General features: G+C 42.1%; 1 pseudogene; it reads right to left on the bottom strand.

Annotated features, from left to right (window-relative positions):
- Nucleotides 1-3,728: 3,728 nt before the first annotated feature.
- LOC102259534 lies at nt 3,729-4,792 on the bottom strand (annotated as a pseudogene).
- Nucleotides 4,793-7,752: the final 2,960 nt, after the last annotated feature.

The raw sequence follows: 7,752 nt of genomic DNA, 5'->3' as shown, positions 1-7,752 counted from the left end.
TTTACTTTTGGTTTATTTCATTTAAACAATTAAATAGGGCTTTCTATCAAAAATGGTATACACAGAAAACAGCAGTGTTGTAGTATTCATAAGTTGGAGGGACAGCTTCCTCATCAATATATAATAGATTTTAAGAAAATCAAAGTGGCTGACTGATAAAATGAACACTTAATGCAAGATATTTATTAAAATCAGGAAATATTTTAAAACCAGAGTATATACTGACTTTATAAATATATAAATACTTGTAGTATCATTTATTTTATTTTTTTGTTGCAGCATCTTTTAAAATAGGTTGAATTTTTACTTTCTTCCTCAACAAACACCGATGTCTCCCATTGCTTACAGGGTAGATTCATACCTATTTTCCTGTTGTCAAAGGCCTGCCCCAGTCTAGTCCCAACCTGGTCTCCCCCTTCTTACCACCACTGAAATGTTCCCTGGACACTCTCCTCATTTTCCTGACTCTGAGTTCTTGTTCATACTGTTTTCTCCAACTCCACCACACAACAAGGGCTTTTCTTCTTTTCTCCCCCATATCCCGAATCAATTCATGGTTTTTATTGCATCTATAAAATAGCACAAACAAGTCTGAAGAACCATGCAGCATCTTGCAGCTTAGATCCTATCCAGCCTACTGAACTGTTCCTTTTTCAGGAACATGGATACCATGCAAAATTCTGATAACCTTGTTACCACCTATTGTGGCTCACTTAGGGCCCTCAACTCTGTCTCTCCATGGGACCTTCCAGATTCCCATGGCTCCTTTAAATCAATCTCTATTTTATTCTGTTATATTGCATTTAAATTTCTTCTGTTGGCCCCACCCCCACCCCTGTGTTTCCTGGGGGCAGAGATGGTGTGTTTTAAGATGGCTATTGATACTTAATACTAATTCATCGTAACTTTGGCTTAAACTTCAAATTCTCTTGTGAACAGCCACTTCAATTGGAATTTCAAATTGTTATATTCTACATTAGTATTAGATTGTTTTAATATTGTTTTAACAGGAGGTTCTTAAGATGATCTTTAATGCTCTTACACAAATAAATCTTAACGTGAGTAGCTGAAAAGATTATCCCAAACCATTCAGGTTCTTGGCTTTGAAAGGCTTTCCAGGACTGTTTTCCATAGAGAAGTCTGAAACACAGTTGCATCTCAGCCATAAGTAAGTGGAAGCATAAGGGCACTGGGATAAAAATACATATAGTTGTTTTACATGTGTGTGTACATAGATACATAGACATGTTGCACATACTCAGAATGATATTCTGTCATGGACCAGAAAAGGGAGGGGCATTTTGTGGATTTCGTTTTGCCACCCTGGGCATATTTTAGGAACTGTTCTTACTTCATACCAAATGTGTGAACCATACCTTTTGTAGGAAGGTGTATCTCCTATACCCCAAAAATATAAACCAAGAGGTCAGCTCCAGGGAGAAATAAGGAATGCCTAAGTTATTGTGCCTTTGTGTGTGTTTTCTCTATACTTTTCAGTATTTTCCAACTTTCCTACAGTGAGCATATATACACAGACACGTTTGTTTGCAGGCTGCCCAACTGGCGTGGGACCACCAATTTTTACTCCATAAGTACATTCTTAGAACATTTAATAAATAGTAGCTCTTAAACTCTTGTAAGGGAGATCAACAGCATGCTGAGGAAATAAACTCTGGTGTTTACTTTGATAGATTCACTTAGTAATTCTAGGAAATAACTCAGATGTGACATTTTTTGGCTTCATCAGCCCTGGGCCAGGCAAGGTTTAGCTCTGTGATGAAGGGCACCTGCCTCATCCAAGTTAGAGGCTTGGCAAGCATGAGAGGTTGGTGCAGGTTCAAGTTTGTCCTTTCTCTCTCCCACTTCAAGTCTATCTTCCCTTCCAGACTGCCTGCCCTGCTGATTTTAGGCCTGGGGCCCAGATGCAGAAGCAAAAGCCTTACACAGACTCTTCCACAGGCTCCCACAATTGTGTCAGGTAACACCTCTCTCACAGCTCCTTTATTCTCTATCATCGGTTCTCAAACCTGTGGGTCGCGACCCCTTTGGGGGTCAAACGACCCTGTCACAGGGGTCGCCTAAGACCATCCTGCATATCAGATATTTACATTACGATTCATAACAGTAGCAACATTACAGTTATGAAGTAGCAACGAAAATAATTTTATGGTTGGGTCACAACATGAGGAACTGCATTTAAAGGGCCAGAAGGTTGAGAACCACTATTCTATATCATTGCTAGTGTTCTGTTTCTCTGATCAAGTCCTGATGCTGAAATGCTGATAAGTCCCTGCTGTTTTTCATTATAAGCTACGTAGAATTATTTGGCCTTTAAAAAAACCTATGTATATGTATTACTTTGATATATAACTATGAATATGTATTACTTTGATATGTTTTTTACAATGAAAAGTAATGAAGGAAACCATTTAGACTAGAGATAGATGAACAGATTATTGGATGATAAAATTAATTTCTATCTGTCACAAAATGTGTATACAAAATTAAAAACCAAACAACTTTTTCTTTTTTCTGTTAAAGAAATGGAATCATTAACTCATATTTCTTATTCAACACGACAGACTGGCATGTAATTACTCAACTACAAGCCAAAAAACTACAATCATAGCCTCAACTTCTTGCAACATCACTATTTCCAATTACTTTAACTTTTATGTTAGAAGCTGGGTAGAAGGGAGGAGGTTTATAACAAAAACATCTATATGCCTTGCCCTGGCCGGGTGGCTCAGTTAGTTGGACTCTGGACCTTACACCGAAAGGTTGTGGGTTTGCTTCCTGGTCAGGGCACATACCTAGGCTGTGGGTTCAAAACCCGGTCGGGGCCAATACAAAAGGCAACCAACTGATGTTTCTCACATCAATGTTTCTCTTTCCCTTCCTCTCTCTAAAATCAATTAAAACACATCCTCAGGCAAGGATTTAAAAAATATATAACAAAAAACCCCACCCCACCTATATACCTAAAATACTTCTCCCCATGGATCTGGAAAGTGTGTGTAAAAAAGAAACAGTAACTTCAGAATGAAGGATGAAGGTGCTGCTGTAAAAATATAATTTTTTAAAAAACACAAATCTTTCAGCCTAGAAATCCTCTCCACAAAGGTAACAGCAGAAGAAAACACTGTTTTATCCACTGAGCATTAAATCGGAGTGATGCTTCCCGCAGGCACTTGGCCAAGAGGTTGATTGCAAAGACAGAGCTCTCAACCCTTTCTAGAGCCAAACAGATGCAACCTATTGCATATAAGTCCTCAAGATAAACAATAACTAGTTATTAACTGAGAGAACGCGACAGTACCAATAGTTACACACAGTTCTTCCTAACACAACCTGGTAACTGGGGTGAGCACCTACATGAACTAATCATCCAGAGGGTGGGGGGACAAACTCTCTCTATGACAGGAAGTACTATTACAACCTGGAGCTAGCCTCCTGTGTCCCACAGACACGGGGAGCGGTGCCACCTCCCGATGCTCGTATTGCAAAGAGATGGCTCCCAGGTCGTGGAGAAGGACATTCCTGTTTTTACATAAAGCTGACAGGGCTTATTTAGTTTCTAAAAAGATACATTTCAACGAGACTGAGAAAATACTTGTATTTATAAGTTTTCTAAGGTAGATATTCTGGCAAGAAGGGCAGGGGAGTAAATCTCTTCCCTTAATTATTTATTTATTTATTTATTTATTTTTAGTATTTTTTTTATTGCTTAAATTATTACAAAGAGTATTATTATTTTTTTTCCACATGCATGGTTAGTGTTTCATTCTTTGAAGAATGGTTCTGAAACATTACACTAATTCCGTCTGAAAGGTAAAGTTTAAAATAGTTTTTATAAAGATATGTTGTAACATATGTAATGACATTGTTCACTCTACAAAATCTAGATCATAAAGCTTATAATACACCTAGTTGGCAGTAGCACCCAGGTTTTCCCAATTGTCAGTCATCATTTTTCTCTTGTCTGCATGGACTTCTTCTCATGAGCTGCTTTCCGCTTTTGTTGCATGATCTCAGAGTCTGTTTTCTCTGAGAGGTAGTCAAGCTATCCTCTTTTCTTTTTCCCTTGCTAATTTCCTGGGATTTCTTCATGTTTTTCTGGCGGGCAAGTTCTCGTTAATTTCCACGGGCCAAGCCGATCACCGCACCGAGCCCGGAAGAGAGCGACTCGGAGAAGCACAGGCTTCCTCGCATGCCTCTCTCCCCTTATTTTTAACAGGAATGAAGCCTCTTATCTGAAGGTCACATTGGCCTTACGGAGCACTCTGTAAAATCTGGGAAGAGGCAGTGGGCAGCTTCTGACACAGGTCCTCGTGGCAGGCCACTGGCATTCTGGTATCTTTGCCTGCGTTTCAAGGTGGAGGCCACGTCAGGGTTTGGGTAGAGACCCGGGGCTGGATTCCATGCTCAGCTCACCCAGAAGCCTTGGAAGGGCACGGCCTGCACAGCCACACCTGGTGACCCTCATCACCGTGGCTCTGTTAACAGGTCTAAGAGGCCCTGAATTTACTTACAAAGTCCAAAAACTGCTCCTGGGCCGGAGGAAAGCTCATTGTCTGTTCAGTCTCCGCCAGGAGCACTTGTCAGTGCTCTGTGCCTGGCAGCATTACAAACATATCTCATTTAATAATCCGCCTTCTATCTCAACACGCCATCTTAGGATTTTGCACCTGTGCTGAGATCCTGCTGTCCTCCCCCACCTTTATACCAGCGAGTCACAAACACATCAGAATCACCTCTGCGGCTTAAAAAAAGCAAACAGGGCTCGCTTCGGCAGCACATACACTAAAAAAAAAAAGGAACGATACAGAGAAGATTAGCATGGCCCCTGCACAAGGATGACACGCAAATTAATGAAGCGTTCTATATAAAAAAGTAATAATAATAAAAAAGCAAACTGCCACTGCTGCTCCAAGGTTCCCCAGCCACCAATTAAATTAGAGCCTCCGAGAGTGAGACTGGGGCCTCACTGGGTTCCAGAGAATCTAGTAAAACCTAAATAGATTTTAAAAACGTTCAAAGTTTCGAGGTGATTCTAAAATGCCCCCAGAAATGAGAAGCACTGCTGAGGCTCGTTCTCTTGTATAGATTCTAAAGTTCAGCTGATAGAAGCTAGCGTTTCTACAAAAGGAGAAGGAGATCTGCCAGTGTCCTGCTTTGGGACAATGTAGGAAGATAATCAAAGGCCTGTTTATACCATTAACCTCCAAGAAGGTAACTCATCTATCGGGGCCCAGAAAATAGAGGTTCCATCACGACCTAAATCTGCACCCATCAGGCTGGCCTTACAGGGAGCAGCTGTGCAGCCCCCGGCTCAGCTGCAGGTGGTTGACCTGAGCCGGGACGCAGGCCTCCAGCCAATCCCGCGGACACAGGCCTCCAGCCAATTCCGCTCCGTTTCCCCGGGTCTCCTCCGCCCTCACACGGGTCCCTCTCCTCCAGCATCCCGGGAACGGGCTCCACGGCCTGCGGGCTCAGGCTCCCCCGTTCCTGGCCGCTTTCTCCGGAATAAAGGACATCGCACTTGTTACTAAACTGTTTTAGTTTTGTCCATCGGAAGCTTCGGCGACAGGATGGGCGGGAAGACAGGTGCGGAGGATTCGGCCCGAGACGCAGGGGAGGACCGCTGCCCGCAGCTCGCCTCCCGGTAAGTTTCCCTCGGACTGAGCTCCGCTTGTGCTGGGTCCTGAGCTCTTGAAGTTTGTTGGTCCTAAAACTTTGTCCTAAGCTGGTGGAAACCGGCGATGTGAGAGCCCAGAGGTTTCATGGTGAGACCCAGTGGGCCACACATTTGGGGTGTAGCCGCCCTCAGCCACAGGGTCCTGAGGCGAACCAGGAGGATTTCTAGGAGGGAAAACAATGGGTACCCCTCCATCTAAGAAAGCAAGAGAGCAGCCCTCAGGGGACTCCCTGAAACTTCCTGCTAACTCAGCATAAACTGCGGGGGGACCTGGGGAAGTAAATTAAGAAATTCAGACTGTTTTGATTAGTGACACATCAACACTGAAGTAGGCACGGCCTGGCTGTGGCTCAGTTGGTTAGAGCGTCCTCCAGCCACACCGAGGTTGTGGGTTCTCCCTGGTCAGGGAACATACAAGAATCAGCCAATGAAGGCATATCAGTGGAACAACAAATTGATAGTTCGTTCTCTCTCCAATCAATCAATAAATTAAAAAAAACTCAAAATAGGCATAAGTCAGACTATTAAAAGCCTGACTTTTATTTCCCAATTACCATTGACATATCCTCCTATATAATAAAAGGCTAATATGCAAATTGTCCCCTTGGGAGTTCGACCCACTGGGAGTTCACCACTTGCTATGACATGGGGAGGGGGGGCGGAACAAAGGAAGGCCCCAGCAGGCAGCCCGCAGCCGGGGGAAGGAAGGCCCTGATCCCTCCAATAAATCTAGTACCCACCTGGCACCATATATAGTTATTACAATATTATTGACTATATTCCCTATGTTGTGCTTTATAGCCCATGACTATTTTATAACAGCTGATTGTACTCCTTAATCCTTCCCCCTTTTTTGCCTAGCCTCCCAAGCTCCTTCCTTTCTATATCTATGAGTTTTTATCAGTTTACTAGAGGCCCAGCATATGAAATTCATGCATGGGTAGGGTCCCTAAGCCTGGCTTGCGATCAGGGCCAATTTTCCCCGGCAGCCGGCCCCACCCCCGGTTCCCCATTCCCCATCAGGCAATCAGGGCCTGCGGGCTGGGGGCAGCCCCCTGGTGGTCAGTGCACGTCATAGCGACTGGTCGTTCTGCCATCCAGTCAATTTGCATGTTATGTTTTATATATAGATAGATTCTCTGTATCTATTAGTTTGTTAATTTATTTTGTTTTTTAAATTCTACTTATAAGTGAAATCATAATGGTATTTGTCTTTCTCTGACTTATTTCACTTAGCATAATAACCTCCAGGTCTATCCATGTTATTGCAAATGGCAATATTTCATTCTTTTTTTTTATTGCTGAGTGATATTCCATTGTATATATACACCATTTCTTCTTTATCCATTTGTCTATCGATGGACACTTAGGTTGCTTCCATATCTTGGCTATTGCAAATAATGCTGGCATGAACATGGAATGAAGATCTTTTTGAATTAGTGTTTTGGATTTCTTCTGATATATTTCCAGAAGTGGAATTGCTGGGTCATAAGGCAGTTCTATTTAATTTTTTGAGGAACCTCCATACTGTTTTCCATAGTGGCTGCACCAATCTGCATTCCCACCAATAGTGTATGAATGTTCTTTCTCCACATCCTCACCAACATTTGTTTGTTGATTTATTGATGATAACCATTCTGACAGTTGTCAGGTGACATCTTATTGTAGTTTTAATTTGCATTTCTCTGGTGATTACTGATGTTGAACATCTTTTTATTTCTGTTGGCCATCTGTGTGTCCTCTTTGGAGAAATGTCTGTTCAGGTCCTCTGTCCGTTTTTTAATCGGATTGTTCGGTTTTTGTTGTGGTTAAGTTGTATGATGAACTCCTTGTATGTTTTGGATATTAGCCCTTATCAGATGTATAAAAGTTATTTTCATTTTATTGGTTTCCTTTGCTGTGCAAAACCTCTTTAGTTTGACATAGTTTCATTTGTTAATTTTTTCTTGTTTCCCTTGCCCAAGGAAACATATCCAAAAAATGTTACTGAGAGTGATATAGAAGAGTTTAATGCTAGGAGCCTATGGTTTCAGGTCTTATAGTTAAGTCTTAAA

Source organism: Myotis brandtii, unplaced genomic scaffold (assembly GCF_000412655.1).
Source record: "Myotis brandtii unplaced genomic scaffold, ASM41265v1 scaffold48, whole genome shotgun sequence".
In the NCBI taxonomy this organism is placed as follows: domain Eukaryota; kingdom Metazoa; phylum Chordata; class Mammalia; order Chiroptera; family Vespertilionidae; genus Myotis; species Myotis brandtii.
The sequence above is the reverse complement of the archived record's forward strand: the minus strand, read 5'-3'. Positions and strand labels throughout refer to the sequence as shown.